Source organism: Aquarana catesbeiana, linkage group LG04 (genome assembly GCF_042186555.1).
Source record: "Aquarana catesbeiana isolate 2022-GZ linkage group LG04, ASM4218655v1, whole genome shotgun sequence".
In the NCBI taxonomy this organism is placed as follows: domain Eukaryota; kingdom Metazoa; phylum Chordata; class Amphibia; order Anura; family Ranidae; genus Aquarana; species Aquarana catesbeiana.
This window is the reverse complement of record NC_133327.1, coordinates 550,352,332-550,376,202: the sequence shown is the minus strand read 5'-3', so window position 1 is coordinate 550,376,202 and position 23,871 is coordinate 550,352,332. Positions and strand designations below refer to the sequence as shown.

At 39.4% G+C, this 23,871-nt stretch overlaps 1 protein-coding gene across 2 annotated transcripts in view; it reads left to right on the top strand.

Moving 5' to 3' along the window:
- SYNDIG1 (synapse differentiation inducing 1) overlaps positions 1-23,871 on the top strand; it is a 535,179-nt gene that overhangs the window by 35,602 nt on the left and 475,706 nt on the right. The gene's annotated exons all lie outside the window — the stretch shown is intronic.

The following is a 23,871-nucleotide window of genomic DNA, read 5'->3' as shown; positions in this document are numbered from 1 at the left end:
TTATGTGCATTTTAGAATGGTTTTATCATGTATTAAGGATCATTGCCCTGCATCATATATGGGTTGTTACCTTGTTACCTTGTTCACAATGTATCTATCCTTACGTATACGTTGTGTGACTTTTATCTGACATTTGGTTTGATATCATGTTATCATTTATTTTTTACCAATAAAATTATTTTTTACAACTTTGACTGATCCTTTGGCCCCAACTACCCACCTCATTCAAAGTCCCAAAACCCCTCCTTTTCATGCATTTAACAGGGATGGAGACCTGCATCTCATTTAAAGTCCCAAACCCTCTTCTTTAATGTTTAAAACAAGGAAAGTTTAAACCAGTTAATTTTAATTAACTTGGTAATTACTTGTCTCCTAAGTGAAATGTTTGTATCTGTAGTACAGAATAGGTAACTTAAAGTATACCTAAAATTAACTTTTTTGGTTTTAGATAGAATAAGGACCACTAAAGCCACCATGTTTCTTTTTATCTATGCCACATTCAAGAGATGTTCCTTCTCTTTCTGTCTTGTAGACACGACCGGGTGAGAGGCTTTCTCTCTAAATTAGAAGAAATCTCCTGTTGGACAGCTGTACTGTGTACAGCTCTACTGGAACAAGTGGCCTCATTCAAAGATTTTCCTCTCTATTTCTGTTCTAATCACAGCTCAAAATTGTTGATATTGCTGTAGCTCTACCCACATGAGGGCTGCTTAAAGATTCTGTACCCCCCTGGTTGCCTTGACCTTGCAAGTTCTCCAACTTTTCCGATGCTCTGGGTTCTGACATTCTTTTTGTAAATAAAGGAACTTAAAGGCACACACATGCAAGTTAAACCAGTTAGATTTTTTTACTGTAAGAATAGTGCCAAATTAATTTAGCAACAGAAAATTGGCAACATACAAGAGATAAGATACGGTTAATACACTTGATGGCAAAGACAATCAAGAAAATAGACAATTAGAACACTTTAAGGACATATAACAAGCAAAATAAACTCTGAACAGGGTCTATGGCTAGAGGCTGAAAAGGGAAGAGGAATGACTAGGCTTCCATCAGACCACTCCCTTTTATCCCCTGACACCACAGTCCCAAGAATATGTAAACTCAGAATTCTTATTAAACAAACAACTTTAGACTCTTTGTCCCTATTGTCCAATAGGTGAAGTCCTTAGTTCCTGTGTTGGCCTAGGTAGGTGCCAAAGTTATTATCCCTTGTGGGGTGGGGATATGAAAGTGAAGTGACCTGAAAGGCTTGCGTCTTCAGCTAGCTCTTTAAGATAAGCGCAATGTGTCCTGGCAGGTAAGATGAACACTAGATTCTCTTAATGTGGAACAAAGTGTAGCAAAAGTTCCCTCACAGGCTTGGTGGAATGAATAAGGTAATGGTGTCTACATTCAGTGTCCTTTTGCTATAAAGAGAATATGCATGCTCACCAATCTCAGCGACCATCTGTTTCAGAGAGTAGTGTGAAGACTCCACCACAGACCCCTGCAAAGTCTGGCTCAAGGGACAGCATTTGACCCCACATCCCTCCGTGCTACTGTCCAGCTGGATCTGAAGTGAATGTGATGAGGGTGACTTCCAGGCTGCCTCCGAAAGATCAGTTGTTGCTGGCAGTGGATGCACCCACACCCGCTCACGATGACTCTCTTTCCTAGCACAGGCCGCTAACCAGTCACAATGGTGGCCACGGCACAATCTACTGTCCGGGTCACTGCTTGCAGACCCAGGCCATGGTCCCAAGAGATAGCGATCCCATCCCCGCACAGGTTTTATATTACCTCTCCCAGCATTCCGCTCTCCTCCTCTGCTACGTGTAGTCCATGGCAGTCCAATTTCAGTTTAAACCTGGCTCTTCAGACTACATTTCCCAAGATCATTTGCTCCACTTTGCATTCAGGACATGACAACATAGGATCCAGGCTGCACATTAGAGTGAACAACCATGCTGTGGGAAATGCTGCAGAATGTCTCTTGATAGCGCAGGCAATTTAACCAGCTCCTGGCTACATTTCTTTAATTGCAGTCCCAGTCACAATGGTGGCCAGGAAGAAAGTGTGAATTTTGCCAGAAGGGACACTGGTGGCAATAAAAACCTGAAAAATGCCATATCTCTTCCATACTGTGTCCAAAAGTACAAAAACCTTTGTCATTTAAATCCTCTGATTCTGTTACTATAGACAGGGCTGTATTTGCTATAGGGAAGCCATAAGCCAATACCTAATGCAACAGAGTAAGCTGAGGGCAAGACAAAGCCTTAACACTTAAAAATTGTGATACCTTTTTCCTAATTTTGTTTCACTCTTCTGGCCTCCTCTGAACATTTGGCACTTGGTTGGTTGTCTCTTCAATTAAAAACTAGCTGTGAATATAAAGTAGACCACACACTTCTTCAGTAGTCATTCTTGCATTAATTCAAATAAAATAATTGTAAGATAAAAAAGACAGAGCTAGCACAAAAGGGTGTCATCATTCAAGTTCCATGGAGTCTAGCACCTTGAAATTTTTACTGCAGATGAAATGGATGTTACTTTTCAATGGCATTGATTTGCTTTTGAGTCAGGCTTAGTACAGTGGTTGGCGGGTAACACCAGGTAGCTAATCTTTTATAGGCTACCTACCTTAGCTTTGTGTGGTTGCTTTCCATTTGAGTAAAGTAAAAGCTCCACCTTTTAGTTGGGTGATGTGAAGTAATAAGCATGGTGCAGTTATGCTGGAATGGTTACTTGAGCAGAGTATATACATTGGGGGAATTGAATAAAGCTGCTGTACCACTTTTCTGTCATTAATCCCTCTTGATAATGTATTGTACCAAATTCATGAAGCATTTGCAACACTTCTGGTTCTGACAGCGACTCATGCACCAAATTCAGATAGTTCTAAAATGTGCTGTGAATGCATTGAATGCACCAAATGTAAAAGTGGGGCCAATTAAGGCCAACTCTCTTTTGGCGTAAAAAGAGAGAAACTGGCTCAGACAAATTTTGCAAGTTCTAGATAGGTACATGAATTTAGCGCATTCTTCACCACTTTTAGAATGCATGAAACACTTTAGCAAAATCTGTCTGCATCATTCTTTATGAATTCCAGGGATTAAGTGGTGTCAAAATTAGGGCAAATTAACACTACAGAGAAAGTGGGGTGGCTGTAAGTACTGTATGTTCAGGGCCTCAGGAATCTACCTCCTTGCAGGATGAAGTGTGATTAAAGCTGATGTTATGGAAAAAGGGAATACAGTGTTTCAGAAATGTCATGCCGTAGGCAATTGTATTCCTCCATTGTGTGCTCAACACCCTTCTGGATGCACAGGATAAACAGAATTGAACTGTTACCTTACAAATATTATGCAGAGCAGGAGACTGTCATGCCTTGTTAGAAAAGTGAGAAAAATTGTCTTTTATATCTCACTGTCCAAGCGTGCCCCAGGAGCAGACTGTTGCTGTTTTGAGAGTATCAGCAAAGAAGGACGTTATGTAATTTTTAAATGTGCGTACCCTTAAGTTGTGCTTGTGAAAGTTCTTACTTTGAGTTGCACAGTAATTACTGTTACTTCTGTGTAATCCATTGGCTTCCACAGTGTGTACATTAGAATTTTCCCAAAAAGCTCCATATGCTGGGAGAATGTTAACTAATGTTTCTGCTTCATTGCAGCTAAACAGTCCTTTAGAAGCTGGGGAGCTAGGCTACTTCTACAAGTCTGGAAGAAGAGATCTCAATCACGTGACTGAATGCTGATTAACCAATCATAATGATAACTTAAAATGTAACTGTCACGGACCCCCGTCCTCAACAGGATTATGTCTGCCGTATAGGCTTCCTTTGCCTGGTACCAGCATGATCCAAGGTCCCTTAGCCCACCCAGTCACTTGTCCAGACAGCAGTGTAGGGTGTAAAAACATAAGACAGGCACAAAGAGATTTACACTCAGGGGACACCCCCCCTTCTTTGCATAATGACACAGGGCTGGCTAAACTTTACCTCCTCCAGTAACAAGAGACAAACAGGTGTATTCAACTTTTCTACAGTAGACCGCCTTATCAGCAGGGAGGGCTGTTGGAGGAATTTCCCCCTCCTTTACATAATGACACAGGGCGGGGTAAGCTACATTCAATAACAAGAGACACACAGACAGCCTTTATGAGTGGCTGCAGGAGAACCCCCCCCCCCTGCCCTCTAGCATCTAATAGCTGACAGGGGCTTCATTAACATGTAAGCCAATCCACATAAGCATATACATCCCATAATACTTTGCTCCCAAGGCAGACACAAACAATAGGACAATGGGATACAGCCACACCTCAAACAATCTAGTAAAAAGTCTACAGCAGTTTATGAGACCAAGATCATACAATATTCCAGCAGTTGGAAAGGTGGACTTTATCTTCATATATTTCTTGAGGGATATTGTTCAGAAATATTACTGTCCAAAGTAAAAGAGCCCCTTCATTCTTTCAACATAAACCACACATATAAGACCCAGGATAACGGGTAAAAGGAAATGCTGAGTCTGGTGTGGTTGTGCGGTGAGTCTGATTAGTGCAGATCAGACTGGGGTTCTCGGTCACCCTGTGCCCCTAATAGACACAGGGTAACTTACACATAGGAGGGGCCGGGGGAGCTGGACAAAGAGTTTCCAGAGCTCTCTAAGGTAAGCTGGGTTCCACAAGACCCCCGCCCAAAGTGACTCCCGCCACAGTAACTTAAGGCAAAACTTTTTTTTTTCATTTTGGATAGTAAAGGGGATTATAACTATTTTTTTTGCCATCTGTGATCCATTGGGGAGATTTCCCTCTACTTCCAGTCCCATGACCAAAACAGGAAGTGAGAGAAATTTTTTGCAAAGTGAGGGAATCCTGGGGTGTCATCAGGGTCACCAAATCTAGTGTCACAATTGGAAGATTTTCCCTCTATTAGAATACTGACATCAACCCAAAATTTTCTTTTACTTTCACTTTTGATGATAATGGCATATAGGACAAATACAGAGGGTGAATCTCACTAATTGAGGCACAGACAGCAATAAAAAAAAAATGACAGGTATTTTAATCCCTCTCCATCCTGTCCAAAATGAAAAAAAAAGCCTTTACACTTTAAGTTCTCAGCCTTGAGACTTGGCAGTTCCATGCAGCCTTGGGTCCTGGGGAGATTGGTTATCCAAAACCATTTAAAATCCTCCCAAAATGAGAAAAGAAAGCAGGGTCCAGCATCAGCTCCTATGGATTTAGATTGGATTTGGAAAGATGTTGCTTGGCATCTAGACTAGTGGATTGGTTTCATATTGATTTGGACCAGATGAAATGTGCATCAGCGGCTGTTCAAAAAGCAAAGCAGAAACCTAGGCAAGTGGAAAATATTTGCCAGTCTTTTAAAAACCTAAGCTTTACATAAATGATTATACAAATTGTTGTAAATATTGAAAAATAACTATATAAGTTTTCAATTTGTTTAAGCCTTTAGGTTATATAGTACCATTATATTTATTATACCTTTTATCTGCACAAAGCATAGAAGGAAACAAAATGATCTGCTTATTGGGGCTTATAATTTATTTGTTGGCTGGGATGGGGCAACAGGCATATAAAACATTGAGGGTGGAAATATTACACTTTTTTACAGTTTGTGCAAATTAAAGTTTGAAACTTAAAGAAGAACCCAATTTTTTCACACACTTTCCAAACGATCTATGTCCTCACTAACCTGTGAGGCCACTGGATGTGTGGTATAAACTGTATGTAGCTACATACAACATACAGCACTGTGTTCTGGGTGTGAGATGAGATTTCCTGTCTCATACCCGGAACACAGATGATTCTACCATATTCTAGCAATGAATACAAAGCTTCCTTCCTCAGCCAATCAGAGGAAGCTTTTTATTTATTGATAGAATACATGGCTTGCTCTAAGTGGCTGAGCGCTGCTGCAGTAGAATTTCCTGTGTTGCAGATATAAGACAGGAAGTCTCGTCTCGCACTCGGAACACAGTGCGATATGCTGTATATAGCCACATTCAGCGAACTCCCAGGTTAGTGAGGGATTTAGTTTGTTTGGGCCAGCTTGGCCCAAACAAACTATGGAAAGTGTGTGGAAAAATTGAGTTCTTCTTTAAAGCTGAGGCTAAAGCAAACATCTAGATGAAATACATATAAGGGAGCTGATTTACCTGCCAAAGTATTTGTATTTCTGTATATCAAATCCTTAGATTTACAAATCCCCCCATGCAGCACAGTCAGGTGAATAACACTACTTGCAATGAAGGAGTACAGTGATGTCCTCTCTCCACCTCCAGGTTGCCGACTGGCCGGTGAAAGAGCAGCAGCAAAATGGTGAGATTACTCATATACTTTGTACACTTCTCTCATCAGAATTTTTCTTCTCAGTATATATGCATGCAACAAACCTGATTGGCTGCCAGTGCTGCCCCTCCCTCTCCCATTCTGTTCCTGTATAGGGGATTGCAAAAGGCTAATACTAAGACAAATTTAAGTATTTACATCAGCTGTATTTAAAAAAAAAATTTAATGACTTATTAAAGTGAAAGATAACTTTCCAGCAAAGTTTCTTTATCCTTAAACCGCCACCCCCTAAGTAGGTCTAGCCCTCCATTCAAATTATTACACTTTTCTAAATCTCACTCCAAGGACCGTGGCATTGTTTGGATTAGTCCACAGGCTTTTTAAATAGGACCTTCAGTCATTTTTTCAACTTTCCATCTATTAAATCTTCTGTCCTTGATGTTTTATCTTTGGATATTAAAACATTTTTTTTTTCTGCCAGCAATTTGTTTAGATCTAGGTAAACATAGTGATATTTGGAAGGGTGGACTAGATCTACAAAACCTACAGCTGCATTAATTTGTGTCATTCATTTCTGCCCAGAAACCGACTTTAAATTATTATGAGAAAGTATGGATAGCACTTGGTTTGCCGTTTTTACAGCTGACAAATATTTTAACCTTGGTTACTAAGAGAAGCCCGGAAAATTTTGTAATGCCTCCCATGATAAATCTAGAAGACCTATAGTTCACTATCTCAAAGCAATTGCATAATCTCTACGCAACACAGAAGGTGACTCGCTAACCACCAGCCTAAAAAGCCAGGAAATGTCTACTTCAATTCATCTTCTCCACTCTGTAAAGCTTATTGCAATATTTTTTTTTCTGCCTTGACATAAGGTGAGACTTATTACTTCATGTATCATACAGTACGTAAAGCAAGAAATACCTCTGACAAATGATGTCCCATCCCAGAGTATAAAAAAGAGTTGGTAGTAGTTTTAGAACAAGCATAAATGTACATGTTGGCCTAAAAGTAAAATTCAACTCAGTAAGCTGTTCCCAAAAAGGCAGCCAAAGCACTAGTCACTAGTAGTGCATGTAATTTCCATGCAGCCAATCCTTCACCCAGTACTGACTTACATTGCCTTGTTCTATACTTATACTCTGTTACTCTATTACTCTGTGTGGAAGTGGCCATATTGGCAGAGGCAGGATTTTGCTTCCTCATGACTGATCTTCAAACAAGGAGAACTGTGGGCAGCACAGTATTGACATCACCAAATATCACATTAGATCCCATGAGACTAGTAGTCAGAGGCAGCAGTGCCCTATTTCTCACATTGCAGATATGCAACTGAGACTTCAGGTACAGGTATGCCTAGGCAACTTCAAATACACAGAAGTGCACTGATATTTATTAGGAGGAATTCAAAATAAAAAAGGGAATTTTTCTGGGTACTTCTTAGGTGCAATTACCATATCAATGTTCCCTAAAACATAGCAAATCTGCACTGTAAATAGTGTAGATCTTGCTGGATCCCAGTTCCAAAATGTGACAAAATGTCACTGCAGTTGTGCATTGGAGGCCTGAAGTCAGGCAACTACAATGCAGATCTGTTGCAAACCATGTGACCTAAGGGTGAGGCCTAAACTGACATGACCCTGAGTGCCACAGGACAGGGAATAGTTTGTGCTCATTCTTATACCCCAAACCACCATTTCCCACCTTTCTTATAAGTGAGATTTAGTTAAAGTGTTTGAGGTTAGAACAGAAGAGACATAACTTACCTCTAATAAACTTTCCCTGGCGTACTGCTGGCGGCCCTTTAAAGTTAAAATCCTTCCATTACTGTTGCCAGCATCTGTTGCCAGCACTTTGGGGGTTAAATTGCACTAGTTGTAATGGTGAATGATTGCACTGCTAACCTTCCCCATCCACCCTTCTCCACCATTCACCTTTTGTTTTTTTCTCGGAATAAAAAGCATTTGGTGAATGGCTTAGAGGCAGTTGAATGACAGAATGTCCCTCCTCCAATAACAGATTGCTTTGCATTCTGGGAAAATAATTCAAAGAGTTTTGTGAATGGAAGACAGTTGTGGATGAGGAAGAGCCAAGACAAGTTAACACAGTGAATGTTCACCAATTTTTACAGTAAATAGCAGCCAGCAGGATGTAGGATACACTTCATTAGAGGTAAGTTGTGTCTCTGGTGCTGTATCCCCCAACAATTTAACTAATTTAATATCACCTTTATTATTTTAGGTAAGGTATAGGTGTATAGCAGATAGCATAAGGTGCCTGGTTTTGCCCCTACTGCACTTCTTTTACCTAGATCTTCTGTCCTGTTCCAACCTCCCCCAATCCAGTGCTAATTGCAATGTTTTGAAAGTTGATTTTTGCATATGGCCTGCCAGATTCCATCCCTCCCATCCAGTAAAACGGCATTCAGGCCCAGTGATGGGCTACTCTTCTACCACGTCCTGTAAATTAGGAGGCAGGGTAATATAATTGCCTAATTCTCAGAAGTGCTGAGTTTTTTATAGAGTTTTGACAGCAGATTGGGGTAGCTGGGGACAGGGCCGGGACAAGGGGTGGGCAGGAGGGGCAGATGCCATGGGCACTGTGGTATCATGTGAGGTGGGAGGGGGGCACCACAAGGAGATTGGGGGAAGGAATTTGTGTTGGGGGGCAGTGTCAGGGTGTAAGAATTGTTCTAGGAGGGGAAATATGGGGTGGTGTGCTAGGAGTGGTAATTTGGGAGGATTTGTGTTGGGAGGGGGGATGGGTGAAGTGGATTTGTGCAAAGAGGGGGATTTGGGGGCTAGAGAAGGTAACATGGTGGGGTGGGAGGGCATATGGGAGAGAAAGAGAATTTGAGCTGGGGGGGTATTTGTGCCAGGAGAGGGTATTTCAGCAGTGGGGTGGATTTGTACTGGGAGGAAGAAGGGGTTTATGCTTAGGGGGGAGCATGCAGATTAGTGCTCAACTTTTTTGGGGGGGGATTTTTGCTGACACATAATTATTCATCTTGGGGGGGCGCAGTTTGGCATGTTCGCCCTGGGCTCTAGATGACCTTGTCCTGGCACTGGCTGGGGAGATCACTTAAAGTGATTGTAAACAATCACCTTATAAAACAACCCATTCATTTAAAAATAGAAATGAAAGTCAAACCATTTTGTATAGATATAGAAAACATTATAAATACCTTTTTATGCCTTTTTTATAAGTGATCACATTCCCTCTGTTCTCAGCTGCACGAGAGCTGGGTGTAGGAGGAGAAGCAGCAGCACACTGAGCTTCCCAGTGACAGACTGTGCATAAGGGGTGTGTCAGGACAAATCTGATCATTGGAGAAGAGGTTGAGTTCTCAGCATAACTAGAGAACTGACCACACTGTGTTCTTTTGCTTAGTGAGGTCAGTTTTTAATAGGAAAGCAGATGGACTGGCAGGGATTTCACATAAAGGAAGCAATACAAAGAGAATAGGATACTTTCTCATACAAGTACATGGTACAGCAGGCACATATCAGGAATATAAATGTTGGGGGTAACTAATGTTTTAAGGTAAGAGCAGACATGCTGCCTGCTAAACACCTTCAGTCCTACCCTTAAATGTTCCTCCACAATATAGTTTTACTTGAAGCAAACTCAAACTTGGAGTTCAGGATCACTTTAAACTCAGATGCTTCATCGCCAGAAAAATTTGGAGCTCTTGTATCTCGCATGTTGTAAATACATCATTTATGTTGCAGATATAGCTTCCTCTAAATGTGGATTGATCCTGCTGTCAACAAATAAATGTCACCTTTAAGCAAACACAAATTCATGGCATCAAAGCTTTAAGAGTTACAGTGGTAGCCCACAGAAAACCAATATAATTTTAACTAATATGCTGCCACAATTTACCCAAAGCATCAAAACAGTGTTTTCTTGGAAGTACGTGGTTGCCATGGAAATAGGGAAGCCTGGAATTAATCAAGTAGTCATCCTGTGCTCTCACAGGGATGGGAGTTTCAGTATGATCCTTGTGAGTTACACAGGTCAAACTTTGCTGAATAAAGGCCATAGAATGCATTGAGTTCTACGATTGCATCTGTTTAATGATCGCCTTATTTTGCTTTTTTTTCTCTTCTTTCTTGTAGATAAGGAATCACATTAAACCTGAAATGTGTTAAGATCTTGAGAGGTTTGAAAACATGTAGTAGTAATTAGGCAATTAGAAATAATTGCTGTATTATCCCCTTATTCTGACTGTTGTATGAAGACTTGGTCAGCATGTTGCATGTAATGCAGTTGCTTTGTCTGACATATTAAAGGAAATCTTAAATTAGTAAAACACTGATGGTCTCCTAAAAATGCTAGTTGCCTTCTGCAAATCTGTTTCTCCTTCATAAGCTTTGTTGAAGCAAGTGGTGAAGGCACTCCACCTAATTTCCCCTGTGTCTTTTGTCTTCTGCTTGGGCATAATCATAGAGCAAGGGACAGAATGAATTTGGAAAAATAGGATGTGAAGTGTCTGTACCCCTTGCTTCAGTAAAGCTTATTGGAGGAAACAAATGTGTTATTCAAATTTATAGTGGGAGGATACAAAGGGTAGAGTAGGCATGGCACCTGTAGGTTGTGGGGCACGGGGACAACAGAGCACAGACAGAGGTGGTGGCATTTTCCTAGCTGTCATGTTGATTTTGTGGCTTTGACAACTTCAGAGACACTAACCCAGAACTCCATAGTTGCTTTACTTCATAATGGAAAGCATCAAAGCCTTTGTATCAATAAGACAGCCAAGAAACCAATATTTTTTAGAAGGAGAAGTTGGGACTGGAAACCTACTTACGTCTTTCAGCATAGGTTTCCTTAAAGTAATTGTAAATTCTCTTTTTTTTTTAAATAACAAACATGTCATACTTACATGATCTGTGCAGTGGATTTGCACAGGGCAACCCAGATCCTCCTCTTCTCTGATCCCTCTTCACTGCTCCTGGCCCCTCTCTCCTGTTGAGTGCCCCTGCAGCAAGCAGCTTGCTTTGGGGACACCTGAGCTGAGCTGCAGCTCCATGTGTCCATTCAGACACGTAGCTATGGTTCGGCCCCACCCCCTCTCTCTCCAAATTGGCTAACTGAATTTGATTGACAGCAACAGGAGCCAATGCCGCTGCTGCTGTGTCTCAGCCAATCAGAAGGGAGAGTCCCGGACAGCCGAGGAACTCGTGGACATCACTGGATAGAGATGGGGCTCAGATAAGCATTAGGGGAGCTGAGGGGGGCTGCTGCACATAGAAGGCTTTTTATCGTAATGCATACTTGATTTGATTGTAGCCGTATTAGTGCAATTGTGACAGAAAAAACTGAGTACTGTCCGTGATACTTTTTTTATTTGCACTAACATACAATTTAACATGCTTTAACATGCTGCTTAACAATTTGTGAATCAGTACTGCTTGGACCTTGAAGAAGGGGACATACCCCGAAAGCTTGTCCTGAAAAATTGTATGTTAGTGCAAATAAAAAAAGTATCACGGACAGTACTCAATTTTCTTTATCGTAATGCATAGAATGCATTAGGATAAAAAAACCTTCTGCCTTTACAACCACTTTAAAGACTAAAGTCCGCTGTACTTATCTCTCCCCTAGCTCCCTTTCCACTGCTGACATTTTTACCTGGTCTACTTCCAAGTTCAGCTTCTTTGGCCACCTTGATTGCTTAGCCTAGTTTAAAGTGGTAGTAAACCTCACACATAAAATATGAACAAAGCATGTCTCTTTATAGCGTGTATTTGTCTCAATTATGAGCACTAAGGGGATGATTTACTAAACCTAGAGAGTGCAAAATCTGGTGCAGCTGTGCATCCTATCAGCTTCTAGGTTTTATTGTACTTGATGTGATTGTAGCCGTATTAGTGCAACCGTGACAGAGAAAATTGAGTACTGTTCGCGATACTTTTTTTATTTGCACTAACATACAATTTTTCTGGACAAGCTTTTGGGGTGTGTCCCCTTCTTCAAGGTACAAGCAATACTGATTCACAATTTTTTATGTAGAATTTAAAAAAAAAACACATCTCTGAGGGACAGGAGAGAGAAAAAAAAGAAAAACAAACACATACAAATTAATGGTAATAAAGATAGCAGCAGAGTTGGTGAGATAAGACAGAGGGAGAGCTATAGAATGGAGGGGGGGGTGATAGTCACAGAGGGGGTCGTAAAACTTTAGTATAATAGGTAAGGAAAACAATATCTAAATTCAGGCCATTATTTTTGGTGTCAAAAAGAATTATCATTCTTAGTTCAAAAGTTTTACTTTCCTGGATAGTTCTGAAATTCCCTTTTAAGAACTAAAACATTGAGGTCTTCTATAGTGTGGTCTGGTTTCTTCACCTTCTGTCCATATCATGAAGATATCATCAATATAGCGATAATATCTGTATGGCTTTTATTGTATGCTGTTCTGGAATGGTATCTTTATTACCATTGATTTGTATGGGTTTGTTTTTCTTTTTTTCTCTCTCCTCTCCCTCAGAGATGTGTTTTTTTTTAACATTCTGCTTAAAAATTTGTGAATCAGTACTGCTTGGACCTTAAAGAATGGGACACACCCCGAAAGCTTGTTCTGAAAAATTGTATGTTAGTGCAAATAGAAAAAGTATCACGGACAGTACTCAATTTTCTCTAGGTTTTATTGTAAAAGCTTGATTGAACAAGCTGAAGTTAGAAACTGATTGGCTACAATGCACAGCTGCACCAAAATTTGCCTTCTCCGGTTTTAGCAAATCAACCACTAAGTGTAATTTCTGTTGCTGCTTTGTTCACCTGCTATCAGCATGAATCACTTCTGACAAGTTTTCCTGACATCAAGAGAAAATGTTGACAGGGGAAGGAGGTCCAGCACACAGCCTGTGTTTGACAGCCTCAGCTCTGTTCCTGTGAGCTATGTGGAGGGGGGAGGAGGTGTGTCTCTTTTCTCCAATCAGCTCTCAGAGCTCTCCTCACTGAGCTCTACAGAGTATAACTTCAGCTCTCTGCCCCCCTCAGCACTTTGAACGGATGGTGAAAACTGCAGACAAACAGGTACAACTTATGTAGGAGAATTTGTTTCATCTCTGTGTTTCACCTGAGGCCAGTCACTTCACTTGGTATATGTAAGGGTTTACAACCACCTTAACATAACTTCTGTGCATATGCATGAGAGTTAATTCATTCCTGCACCCAGTGCACACCAAGAATGTACACATGGCTGTGCACGCGTACTCAGTGTGCATTTGGAATAAACAGTGCTGGCAGAAGAGCTTTTATTGCAGATGAGACATACAGCCTCTTCTAAAACTATTTGCCAGTAACCTGCCTCATAAGGCCCTTCCTCTACAACAGTCTTTCTCGACCTTTTCAAGACAGAGGAATACACTTTCTGGGAACAGGGGACCCCTGCTAAAAAACACTATATCTACAACTCGTAATACATTACATGGGAAGCATGCTCCTTACATTTGTGGTCATTGGGAAGAATTGCCCTCTTACAGATAGCTAAAAAGATCAATGGCATCAATGGGAACTTATCTAAAAGGTAGAAATTGCTCATTGCTCAGGGAACCTCTCTCTGGAGGGACCCCAGGGTTTAACTCTACAATTTTGTTCAAATTAAACTGCCTTTTTTTACTTAGAGAAGGTAGGAGGGGGAATAGTGGCATATGTATATATGTTGCGATACAGAATTTTGTGCCAGCGTTGCATTGCAGTAAAGGGACTCTGTGGGAAAGGGTGGCACTTCAACACATGTTTGAAATGATACCGGACGTAAAAATGGCATCAAGGAAGGTGCCACAGGTAGAGTAGAGAGACACATATGAAGTGTGATACCAGGGTCTCAGCTGTGAAAGAAATATATGTTTCATAAATTTTAGATCAAGGTATTTGGTGACTTTCTTTAAAGTCAAAAGTGTCCAAGCATACTCTACCTTTTCATCTTTTTGGAAATTACGATATAAAATAGGACATTTAAATCATAATCTTTTTAAATGCTTTATAACTTTTTTTAATACTCACTACTTGGTATACACAGGCTCTTTCATTATCCTTTGTGTTCATAGGGAATTTTAATTTTTCTATTTGTCATCATGGTCTTTATCCATCTACAGTCATCTGTAGTTGGCTTTGGAATGTTACTATAAGTGTGCCATTCTGCCATGTATAAGACCTAAGCAACAGGTTATTCCCACATTCCATAGTTCATTTCTTACAAATGATATTAATAATTATTGAAAATATAGTATAGCTTTCATTAGTAAACATAAAAAAGTTAAATTATCTGAATACTATGTTGACAGGATAATGGGCTTCCTAGATTTAGGATTAATAATTGAGTTTGTCCATAATCGCCATCCAGATTGTTCCTGGCATTTTTCCAATATAATGTAGATTAGAAAATAAAAGAAATATTTTTTCTGTATTTGTGAAACAAATGGAGCTTGGATATCATCTTTATTCTGATATACACACAGTAGATTTAGATGTATATCTAAATTTGTGGCTGAGGATTATTTGCTTGTTTGTGAGTTAGACATAACCTTTGACAAATCAGTTCCTAAAAAACATTATATGACTCATTTCTGGACTCTGCAAAGCTGCCAAAAGGAGTAAATTATGATGCTTGATATTTGATACAGGTATTTTAATAATATGAAAGGTTAATGTCAGATTTCTACCTTTCGATAATACTGATATTCCATTATCTTTGCATTCTGCACTATTCAAAATATATTTATTAACTCAGTGAAGCTTTATCCACTGATGCATCATTTTAAGAGGAAACAATTTTGCATTTTTATTACTTAAATCATTTATTTCAGGTGTATCAAGTCACATAAATTTACTTTGTATTTCATTATCACTAACCTGCCCTGTTTTGCCACCACAGTCCTGATTTTTAAACCTAAGGGGTGCAGAATAGTTAAAGTGGCTGTGCACAAATGACATTTTAGGAATAAAAAGTTAGGCTTTTTTTAAAAAAAAGGCTGCTGCAGTTGTATTTTGTAACATGTCTGGAATTTATTTGTGCAGTCTTGCAAAGTTATCAAAAAGTTAACTTTATGGAAGGGTTAACTTCAGTGACAACATTGCAAGTACTTCATCGTTCCAGAGATATAAGCTACTGAAGTCATTATCAGTTGTATTTTTAAATAATATATAATAATTATATATTGTATTATATTATATTATATTATATTATATTATATTATATTATATTATATATCTATATATCTATATAGATATAGATCTGTATGTATTTGCTTCAGAGTTGGCTCCACATTAGTCTCCAGCAAATTAAAATGACATGGAAAAAACAACATTTCCTCCAATAGTGCAGTATCCTCAGTGTTAAATGACCAGAACCTCACCACCCCAGCTAATATTAAACTCACATTTATTTAAAAGTAATAAGCATAAATACAAAATCCAAACAGGTCTCACTTGTAGCGAACAAAGTTCCACTGCCAGGCTCCACCTCTACTAGTTATTCCACCTACCTCTTGGCTTCATCCTCCCCTTTGGGCCCAATTTGGACATTTTCACTTAGGGTGTACGCACTTTTGTTGCCAGCGGTTTAGACAATAATGGCCGTGTGTTGCGTTATTTTGAGGGAACAGCAAATTTACACTGTTATACAAGCTGTACACTACTTTACATTGTAGCAAAGTGTCATTTCTTCAGTGTTGTCACATGAAAATATATAATAAAATACTTACAAAAATGTGAGGGGAGTACTCACTTTTGTGAGATACTGTATATCTATGTATATGTATATGTATATATATATATATATATATATATATATATATATATATATATATATATATATATATATATATATATATATGTATGTGTGTGTGTGTGTGTGTGTGTGTGTCAAAAATGACTATATCCACTGATCATGATACAATAGTGTCATTAGTAATAAAATATTTGGCTTACAGTATTTACCATACAGAGAAGATACTTTTTCAAAACCCTCTACTTTGTGGTCAATTAAAGAAGGATCCAATTATATTGGTTGTCATTTGGACTACATTTTTGGTCAGTGGGAAAAGGGACCCCAATTACATGGGTGGTCCTTAGGGGAGGGCCCCCCTCATGTAGGTCATTGGGTGAAAGGCCCCCTTACATTAGTGTTCAGTTGTAAAAGGCCTCTTTCGTTATCAGCCAGTGGGAGGAAGACCCCCTTACATTGTTGGTCAATCAGGAAGGAACCTCTACCATTAACGATGATTGGAAAGAATTCACTGTTACATCGGTGGTCAGTAGATGAAGGACCCTCTTATGTTGCTGGGTAGTGAGAAGGATGTCCATCTTAAAGTTAGCTAACAAGATCATTAGTGTCATTTGTTACTTACCTGAGAGATAAGAAAAAAAGCTAAACTGTTTCCATGCCACCGACTTTGACAAGTGACATTGGTGCCGGAACTGATAGGCATCTGCTGAAGGAACCCTACAGTTTCAAAAAAACTCAGTTGAGAAATCTACTATAGAATGTAGAGAGCTACACTAGCTAACTCTTGACAACTATGTTTTAACTGAAGTTGACAGTTTGACATTGTTGAATAAGTCAGTAGAATAGAATAGGTAACGTTAAAGGTAAAGTCTTACATTAACAAACACAGCATATATTACTTGTATATGCATTTAAAGTGTAACTCCACTTTTGTGGGAAAAATAAATAACAAATAAAAAAAATAATAATATAGCATATACAATTGTGAACCAAGTAATATTGTAATTGAATGTTATTAAAAATGATCTTTCCTTTTCAACCAATTTTTGGTAAAATGCAATGCAATATGACTACCTGGAGGTGTTCTGAACACAGAATGTGTACAGGAAGCCCCCCAGAAACCTAATTAACTGCTTGTGTGATTGACATACTGATTTTCCCAGAAGTCTACACTAAGATACAAGTCAGATTTTTGGTATCCCCTGCAACAAAAATGTAATTTTTGGTGAGATACTCCCAATAGGAAATCTCATCTAAAGAGATGCAGACCATGCAATTTTCCTTATTAGAGCCCTGCAGGTGCAGCAGCTGATTAATAATTATGAAACCACTCCCATAAGATACGCTTTCGACATGGACACAGACAAACACACAGGGATTTCTTCAGGAATCTGCAACAAAGTTTTTTAAAATCCTTGTAATGTACATAGATCACCTAGATGGTGATCAATAAAAGTGGAGTTACACTTTAAATAAATTTACAAAGCTGAACGGGTAATGTCGTTTATATCATTTTGCAAGGTGTGCTTTAATACATTAAATCTTAACTGTCCCACACAGCTCTGACATTTAATCAGTGCCATTTTAACAGTACAATAGATGCAGTTTTTGGATTTTGTCTGTTATTTTTTTTTAAATGTATATACCTATCTTACTATGCAGTCATTTTAGAAGATGGAACTGTCCGGAGGCCAAGATTTACCTGCTATTCTTTTTACATAGTGACATTGCTTTCAATAAATTCAATTCATCTTCTGTCTTACTATCTACTGCCTGAATCCGTAGGTAGATAACTAAAAACAACAACAAAAAATAAAATAAAATAATGAGCAGCCCAAGGGCTGAATGAACCTTTCAAGGTCTTTCTATATAAAGGGACGGATCATATCTGACCTACTCCAAGGTTTGTGATTTATATTTACAGCTTTTTCATTAATATTTACATATGGCATTATGAAAAGTCTTTAAAAGTGACTTGTTATTAATTAAAACATAAAATGTGCAGTAGTAAACAGTAGCCTATTTAGTAAAGTCTGTGAAATATATTCAGTTGGGGCAGGTTTTATAAGGACAGGGGCATTACTGTCCTAAACTTTAAAGTGTTTGTAAAGGCTCAAGGTTTTTTACCTTCATGCATTCATGCTGACCCCTCAGCCCCCCCAATACTTACTTAACCCCCTCTGGATCCAGTGATGTCCACAAGAGCCTTGCCCCTCTGGGGACTCACACTTCTGATTGGCTTTTGGCAGCAGCTGGAGCCATTGGTCACAGCCAGTGAGCCAATCAGGAGATGGAGGAGGTGGGGCCGAGCCACAGCTCCAGTTTGAATGGACACACAGAGCCGTGGGTCGGGAGCGTGCCTGCTTGGGTGCCCCCAGAGCTAGCTGCTTGCTGTGGGGGCACCAGGTAGGAGGGAGGAGTCAGGAGCGCCGGCGAGGGACCCGAGAAGAGGAGGATCGGGGCTGCTCTGTGCAAAACCACTGCACAGACTAGGTAAGTATAACATGTTTGTTATTTTTAAAAAACAGGCTTTATTATCACTTGAACTATAAATAAACTACTATAAACTGATGTAAAGCCACAACCTTTTTAAATTCATTGTTGGGCATAGGAAAGGGAAAGGAAAACTTTCTTCACAAAGTAAAAAAAACATGCTGGGTGGATGAGAGGAATTTGGAAGAGAGCAGGGAGAGGGGTTCACCTTGCCTGGAGATGGGCTTCAACCCCTTTGCGCTGCCTCCCAGTGGTCCTTTAAGTGGAACCTAAAGTTGGGAGGCGGAATGACTTCCTGAACCTATGACTTCTGTTATTGGCTCTCACAGTAGTCACATGATTGGGAGTCAGTCTCGCTGCCTCCTGATCAAAAGCCAAGGATTCGGCCAGTCACACAACTGAGACCAACATGGACGCATTAACGTGTGGCTGGGCGTTAAGACCCACTTTTCCTATCGCCACATTAATGCATTATATGGTCAGGAAGAGGTTAAAGGGGCTTTAAAACAAGCCATCCCTAACAACTCCAGCTGCATGTACAGTGAAGTAATGTATCCTCAAAGATCACAACAAAGACTTATGCCGCGTACACACGATCGGATTTTCCGACGGGAAATGTTGGATGTCAGGCTGTTGGTGGAAAGTCCGACCATGTGTATGCTCCATCGGACAATTGTTGTTGGACTTTCCACCAACACATGTTGGCTAGCATGTTCTCAAATTTTCCGCCAACAAATGTAAGTTGGACTTTCAGATTGTGTATACACAAGTCCGTCGGACAAAAGTGCAAAGTACAAACACGCATGCTCAGAATCAAGGACGAGACGGAAGCATTCGGTCCTGTAAAACTAGCGCTCGTAATGGAGATATCACATCGGCTCGCCGTACGTCTTATACATCACTACATTCGTAATTGTTGGCCAACATTTGTGTGACCAGGTGTATGCAAGACAAGTAGAATCCAATACCCTTCAAACAAAATTCCACGGTTTTGTTGTCGGAAAGTCCGATCATGTGCACGCAGCTTTAGGTGTCTAGTTTCACTAGTCACTTCCAAACAGCTTACAATGCCTACTGTATGTTTTACATTAGAGGGCTGCCACGTTTTTGCTCTGTACAGAAAGTAAGGGAAAAAGATGTTAAAATCAAATTGCCTTTGTTACAAACTTTGAAGATGAATTTATCTACAATGCCTGAAGGTACTGAGGTGAATATAAGGGAGAATTAAAAAAAAAAAAAATGTAGTCCCCACGTCCAAAAAGACGTAAGCTTCAATATATTAAATCTTTTGTTTAGACACAGTTTAAGTACCTTTTATGTTACTTCTTCAAATAAGCATGCAGCAAGGGAAGTCTTACTGAATGCAAAACTAGTCAGAATATCTACATGACAGGTAAGCAACTAACATATTCAGGGCAGTTCAGTAATGGCTGCCTACATTTTTTTTAGGAGCTGCTTTTTTAATGGAAGTAACTTAATAATGTGACTTATCAAATGAGTGATTACAACACGAGACACCTTCAAATAATGTAAGAGAAAGGAGTATACAAAAATCAGAGAACCCCAAGTTATTCAGTTCTATATTTTGTGTTCACACCGGATATTCAGTAGTATAATACCCTATGAACATGTGTACTTTTTATATGAAATGAGCTTGCTTGTGTATTTTCTTTATAAATTATTGCCATATTGAAACAGTCTTGTAGAATTTCCATAATAAGCCCTGACTAACACAGAGATCTTCTGTGTTTAAGAAAGGCTTATTTTGTGCTTTCACATAGGAGACATCTGTCACTTGAACACAGATTATTATATAGAAAACCAGCATCTCAAATATTACAGGAATTGGCTTCTGCTAATCTAGTTAATCAAATGTCCTCACCAGGGATGATATTGCTGAAAGGATTGCTGTAACATTTAAAGAGAAGTTGTCACTTTAAAAAAAGAGAGCTGCTAGCAAAAATAAAGTGCACACACCTAGAGTCAGCAGCTCTCATTGCCCTCTGCTATGTCCAAATGCTGAGCTGTTCTGAATGGGCAAAGTTCAGACCATTCCCACTGGTCTGCCCATCACTATGATGCAAGGCCATTTTGATGCATGGGCACCCCTAGGCACTACCAAGTGGCAACATGGGCATGGGGGTTCCATGATAATCTTGCATTACACCATATTTGCCAATCATCCTGGATTTGCTGGGACAGTCACGGTTTTTATTAAGCTGTCCTGGGATGGCCGTGTCCCAGGCATTGTCTCGGAACCTGTACTGTGCAGTCCTGATCCCAGTATTGTGCCCTCATCATCCCTACCCCCCCTCCCATACTGAACCCTTTTGCTTCCCCCTCTGTACTAGAGCTGCACAATTCTGGCCAAAATGAGAATCACAATTTTTTTGCTAAAAATAAAAAGATCACGATTATCGCGGCGTAAAATCTTTCTCATTATACAAAAAAAAATTGGGCTAACTTTACTTGTTAGTTTTTTTTTTAATTCATTAAAGTGTGATTGCTTCATCAAAAATTGCATTTGAACGACTGCTGTGCAAACACAGTGTGACATAAAATATTGCAACAACCAACATTTTATTCTCTAGGGTCTCTACAAAAAAAAAATATATATATATATATATATATATATATATATATATATATATATATATATATATATATATATATATATAAAATGTTTGGGGGTCCTAAGTAATTTTCTAGCAAGATAGCAAAAAAAAAAAAATTGATATTAACTTGAAACCAACAAATGTCAGAAAAAGGTTTAGTGTTTAAGTGTTTAAACTTCCCTCATTTACACATCAAAGTGTATTCCTTTGATATAAAGGACATATCGTTACAATGTTTATACTTAAGTTCCACTGCTAAAGAATGTTGTGATTCTTGGCATACTTCCCCTTTTTTTTCTTTTTTTCCTTTCCTTTGACGTTTGAATTCTCTGCATAGAAAGAATCGGGAGATACTTTGTCAAGATCGCAACAGGGAAAAAATCACGATAACGATTCTTAACGATTAATCGTGCAGCTCTACTCTGTACCATGCCCTTCGTGTTGGTTAGTCTTTGATCTATTGCATGTTTTCTTATTGCTTAAATTAGATTTTATTGAAAGTACTAATAATATATGTTTAATTATATCAGCTATTTATACTTTAATTCTTGGGAGCAGGTGTGTAAATTGGGGCAGGCCGGTAGGGGCCCCAGTGCATTACGCTGCCCAGGGGCCAATGATGATATTACGACGGCTCTGCTATGATGAGCTACCTTGTTGGCTAGTAGGAATGTGTGTAGGTGATGAGCAAGCTTTGGGATTGCCAGAAAGTGCTGGAGCTTTGTCTGTTCTTAACTGTCTAGCATTTGATCATAACAGAAGGGAGTGGGAGTTACTACAGGTGTTTGCAGGCATCTTGGGGGCTCCTTTTTATACCTGCTGGCAGTTTTATCTTTATAAAAGTCACCGGGACAAATAGAGAGGGTGAGTCTCCTTATGGTGCATACAAACAGCAATACATATCTGACCTACTAGGTTTTGACTAAAGATACACTGTAACATGTTTTCCTAATAAACAACACCAGGACAAACACTTGGGATAACTCATGATAGCTAAATTGAGAGATCACTGTTGCCTATATTATTTTATGAGCCTCCAAAGAATTTAATGCTTGTATTACAGAAAGTAAAGATAAATATATTGCTTCTTTAGAAGAGATAGTAAAAACGAATAGACCTCTGACATCTCCAAATTTCGTACATTGGAATGTCATTTGTTCTGCTTATGCTTCAAGCTATCTTCTCTATATCATATCATTTCTGCAACATTTTCCCTGCGATATGTCTTTGGCAATGCTATAATCATATTTCTTTATGAATAACCAGGCAACACTTGACCCATGCATTAAAGGAAAAACACACAGTAAAGATCCTGAAGAAAAATGACTTCAGGGTTCAGTGTACAGTTTTTATTACACTGTTTGGCAGTTTACTGAAAATTTACTTTGAACCTTTGTGATATATACTGTATATTTTATCATGACTAATGTTTCTTCATATAGCAATGAGTATGTAGGCCGCTGTCCTATATTATAGAAGACATTTAGTAATGCACATTTAAAGTGATACTAAAGTCTTCATTTTTTTTTATTTTTTTTTAAATAACAAACATGTAAAGCCTCATGCACACTGGACATTATAAAAATGCCAGTAGCGTTAGCTGTAGAAAGCTGTAGCTGTAGAATGAGTTTTGCAGCAGCATTTTTCAGCGTTTTTTAGCTGTAGCGTTTTTTATTTTTTTTTTTTAGCAAAACTATACTCCCACAAAAGCTTATGGCTCAAAATTGCTGATAAATGCTGAATAGCCATGTTTTTTGGCGTTTTTAAGCTTTTATCAGAGTAAGAGCATTTTTACAGCTGAAAAACTCCTCTTAAACCTACTAGTTCTGTTTTTATTTCAAGCCAGAAAACACCCCTGCTAAAAAACTCTGATAAAAGCCTATGCATGGACACATAAGATAACATGCTGGGGAGTTTACTGGCTCTAGAAAAAAATGCCTGAAGCCAAAAAAACAGCAGCCGTATAAACGTCCAGTGTGCATGAGGCCTCATACTTACCTGCTCTGTATAATGGTTTTGCACAGCGCAGCCCAGATCCTCCTCTTCTCTGGTCCCTCTTCAGGGGTTGTGGCCCCTCCCTCCTGTTGAGTGACCCCACAGCAAGCAGCTTGCAATGGGGGCTCCTGAGCTGAGCCACAGCACCCTGTGTCTGTCCAGACATGGAGCCGTGGCCCGGCCCCGCCCCCTCTCTCTCCTCATTGGCTCATTAACTGATTGACAGCAGCGAGTGCCAATGGTGCTTTGCTACTGTCTCAGCCAATGAGGAGAGAGAGTCCCAGACAGCTGAGTCTTTCGTTCAACATTACTGAATTGAGATGGGGCTCAGGTAAGTGTTAGGGGGGCTGAGGGGAGCTGCTGCATACAGTAGGGTTTTTATCTTAATGCAAGGGTAGGCAACCTCGTCCCGCCAGCTGTGGTGAAACTGCAAGTCCCATGAGACATTGCAAGACCCTGAAAATCACAGGCATGACTCCTAGAAGCAGAGGCATGATGGGATTTGTAGTTTCACCACAGCTGGAGGGCGTGAGGTTGAATACCCCTGTATGCATAGAATGCATTAAGATAAAGATCCTTCTGCCTTTACAACCACTTTTAGCACAACTTTTATTCTGTTTTTCATGCTAGCCAAGCTCTTGCCTATAGTGTTCTAAAGAGAAAGTAAAATGTTTAAATTGAGTACATATTATGAGAAATTGTTATTTTATGTACTTTAAATCCCAGCTAAAT